We start from the raw sequence: 4,446 nt of genomic DNA on the forward strand, positions 1-4,446 counted from the left end.
AAAGAAAGAAAGAAAGAAAGAAAGAAAGAAAGAAAGAAAGAAAGAAAAGAAAAGAAAAGAAAAGAAAAACCCATAAATCTGGATAACTAAATTGAAACAGCCATTCATTAGTCCTCTTGAGAAGTCTGGGTTGGAGAGATAAGGGCCAAATTTCCAAACAGGCCAGTTCCCACTGACATGATAGGAACCATTGTTAACTTTGAAATGATAATCCACACTTTGGTTCTGTTAAGTCCTCTGTGTCTACAGAACCAATGTCTTTTGGTTAGAGTGTGGGGATTCCTCTTTCTTGCCTTCCTTTTCACTTGGCACTGGAGTTTGAACATAGGGCCTCAGGCACACTAGGTAAGTTCTCTATCCCTGAGCTATGCCCCTAGCCTTTCTTCACTTTTTTTAAATTTTGAAACCAAGAACTACTCTGCAACGGGCAGCCTTGAACTTTGAATTCTCTAGTAGGCTTCTGGAGAAGCTGGGATTACAGGCTTACAATGACAATCCTCACTCACTCATCCTGTATTGCCTTACTCTAGAATGGCAAATAAAGTCAAGAATGGCCTATAGACTAAACTGTTTTCTTCCATGAGCCTGTGAGTCCTCAGGGTATCTGTTACAGCCTGGAAAAAAGGGGTGACTGGAACAGTCTGTGGTGACAAGCCTCCAGAGTGACCTGATTCTTTTTCCCTCACTTAACAGATCAACTTCTCAGATCTTAGTGTTTTGACATAATAAATGCAGAGTAAAATAATTTGGGGAGGAATATACCAATTACTGGAAGGGATAGTCATGCCTGCTGTGGGAATGAGTGAGGATTTCTCTAGGAATTTGGACTGTCTTTATGAGTCTGGTGGTAACCATGGCAACTGGCCTAGCGCTCCAGGGTGTGTCAGTTAGCATGCAGGTGGAATTGTGAAGCTGGAGATTGTCTTGCAGATACTCTGGCAGCCATCTTAGCTCCCACTCTCTTTGGCTCATCCACCAGAACAACTTTTGGCCTCAAAGATAATAGGTTGGGTCACTTAGACAGTACTGAAGGTAACATCTCTCATAGGCCTGAAGCATCAGCCAATTAGTGACAGGGCCTTGTGTTAGGGTACGATTTAAGTAATGATGATTACAACAGATCTTCTATGAAAGTGGTTTATTAGGTGGGTGTGAAGAGAAAGAGAGAAGGGAGGGCAGGACATAATGGGGGAAATGAGGGGGGGCCCGACAGAGAAAGGGGAGAGCAAGAGGGGGCAAGAGGGGGAGCAAGAGGGAAAAGGCCAGGAGCAAGAGAGACCAAGAGAGGGACCACATGGCCAGCTGGTGCCTTTAAGGGAGAAGGTAACCACGCCTTCCAGGTGTGACCACCTGGCCAGTGACACAATGACATCATAAGTTGCTAGGCAACCCAGGAGCAGGTTTAGTTCCAAAATTCTAACACCTTGTTCTCCCAGCATCTAGCAGCAAAATCCTGAAGGCTTCTGAATAGGGTCAGTGAGATAAGAGTCAGGATCCTGGGGATAACTGTTAGCAACCACAAACTGAGAGGTTCTAAAACCATAAGCCAGCACTTTAAATCTGCTTGCATACTTATGCCATGGTACTTGAAGGACTTGTCAGCTTTGGGTCTATCTTACCCCATTTCAGACAAGACAAAAAAAAAAAAAAAAAAACAACCAACCAACCAAACAAACAACCAAACAACAACAACAACAACAACAACAAAAAAAAACACAAGCCAAACATAAGAACCCTCACTTCTTTCTGTCCTTTCTATCAGAAACACAAGCAGCTGCAGTCCCATCAGCCTCAGCAGGAAATCACTGTAAGGATAAGAGAGATTCTCCAGGAGTAATGGACAGCTGTCACACTACCCATTTGGTCCCTCTCACTGTGGCTCTCCCCTTTCCTTTCTTTCCCTGCCTTGTCCCTCACAGATTCCCCTTTCGTTGCTCTCTTTGGGCCTGCATTATTATTTCCATTATTGCTGGCACTCAGTAAACCTCTGTCATGTCCCCAGCTCTCTACATCATCATTTTCTTTTCTATTAGTTATTGGTAAGCCCTAAGCGTAAATCTGTTGCCTCCAGTTGGCCTTTCTTGAAAAGCCAACCCCTTTTCTAATGCTGCTGGGTAAAATTATAGGGTTTTCCCCTTTAAACAACACTATTTTGGAAAGAGTACACTGAGACAAGGTCTCTCTGTGTAGCCCAGGCTGGACTGGAAGTCACTATGCAGCCCATGTTGGTGTCAGACTCCTGCCTCAGCCTCCTAAGCGCTGATGTTACAGACACGACTCTAAAGCAACTGGATTTCTGTGAAGTCCAGGCCAGCTAGAGCTATGTAGTGAGACCATATCTCTCAGAGGGAGAAAAACAGAATGAAAAAGAAAAAGACTTGAACAAAAAAGACCTGCCGCTGCATGGTGATGGTGGCAATGGCAGGCGTATCTCTGCATTGAACAAGGCAGGTTCCAGGTCAACCAGGGCTACACAGAGGAACCTTGCGGGAGTTCAACGGGGTCCTAAAGAGGGGGTGAAAAGGATGGTATGGAACAGAGACATGAAGGAGGCCAAGTCTGTTTGTCCCATCAAAGCCTCATTTATTAGAAAGTTTTACCCAACTTATACAGGGAGAAGGCGGGAAGGGGGATGGCTAATTTACTGCTGCAGGAGACAGCAAGAGTGCTTTCATGGCTTGAATATTGCACCTGCAAGATACTGTAAGGATGTTTTCTTAAGATATCTCACGGATGCTCTAAAACTAACAGACGGATGTCCTCACAAATCTATCAGCCATGACTTAGGGTCCTAGATAACTCTTTCACTAATTGGCTTTAGGTCTCCACTAAATGACCTTTGCTCACTATTTGGTTTTGCCTTCAGTAGATAGCTTTGTCTCCACTAAATAGCTTTGGCTCACTATTTGGCTTTGGCTTCAGTAAATAGCTTTGGCTCCCGGCACCTAACTGAGAGTAGCTTGAACATATCTTGATCCAAAAGGTGACCTCAAAGCCCGCCTCCACAGAGACACAATTCCTCCAACAAGGCCACACCTCCTTGAGTGCCACTCCAGGAGGAATTCTTGGCCAAGAATTCAAACAGTGAGTTCATGGGGACCATTCCTATCAAACCACCACAGGGAGGTTATTTAGTTTGGTCTTGTCTTGAATTTGAATGAAGGGAAGGGAAGACTAGAGGTTACTGGCAGAAATCCTGACCCTCTTGGACTAATTGCTACAAAGGTGGTTCAGCATTCCATCATTGTATTTGGTTTGGCCAGGGCTCATTTGCTTATTGAGTGTTTCACTCTTTATTAGCCATGGTTGTGAGTTTTTTTCACTTTGTGAAGTTATTCCTACTGAATGATTCCTCACCTTTAGACTATTTCCTATCTCTTTCAATAGTTTTTCTACTTCTCCATGCCCAGCTTTATCTTTTCTTTATTAGATCTTCTATACCAGGCCTCATCTTTCCTTTATTAGATTTTTTTCCTCAGTGTGAAAATAGGATGTGGTCTTTCTCATCAATCTTAATTTGTCCACACATGTTTTCAGTTGTGGGTGTACCAGACATCTAATTATTTTCTTCCTTCTCCTTTGGGGCAGTCACCATTTTAAAATGGATGCGTATCTTTTCCTATGTGGCCAGCACCATCTCATAGGCTGAGGTCCTACACTCAGTATATGAAAAGCAAGCAAACTGAGGACTAGCATTCATTTCTGTTTTTGTTTGTAGACACAATGTGAGTAGCTGCCTCCTGGCCCCACCACCGTGCTGTCTCGTCATGGTGGACTGACTGTATTCCATCTTAAAGTATAAGTCACAGTAAGCTCTGCCTCCCTGGAGCTGCTTTTGGTCAGGTATTAGATCACAGCAAGGAGAAAAACAACGGTTACCCCATCCTCCGATGGATTTCCATTTTACCAGTAGGTTTGACTATATAGTGTTTTAATATTTAATCATCTAAAAACAAGCTCACTTGGTTCAACCTAATGTAATTTAATGTAAATACACATAGCCATTAAATAATAGATCCACAATTTCTGTCATTTGAGGGGACATAGAGATGGCTCAGCAGATAGAGGTGCTTGCTACCAATCCTGACTCAGAGAGCTCAGTCTTCCAGGCCCTCATTGTGAAAGGAGAGAAGCAAATTCCACACGCTGTTCTCTGACCCATACACATTCCCTCAGCACACAAAGTAAATAAAATATATAATTTAAACCTGTCATTTTGGGAAAGTTTTTTAAGTGAAAAAAATTGAGTGTGTAGCTCTTTTTGAAAGCGGCTTTCATTTCACACAGAGTCTTGCTATTCCTCCAAGTTGTTGATTGAATCCATAATTCTTCCAGGGCTGTCGAAACAGCTCTGCAGGTTAACTGCACTTGCTGAGCAAGCGTGGTGACCTGAGCTTGATCCTCGGAAATTACATAAAGGTGTAAGGAAAGAACCCATTCTACAGG

This window comes from Psammomys obesus, unplaced genomic scaffold (genome assembly GCF_907164565.1).
Source record: "Psammomys obesus unplaced genomic scaffold, mPsaObe1.curated_primary_1811, whole genome shotgun sequence".
Classification (NCBI taxonomy): Eukaryota; Metazoa; Chordata; class Mammalia; order Rodentia; family Muridae; genus Psammomys; species Psammomys obesus.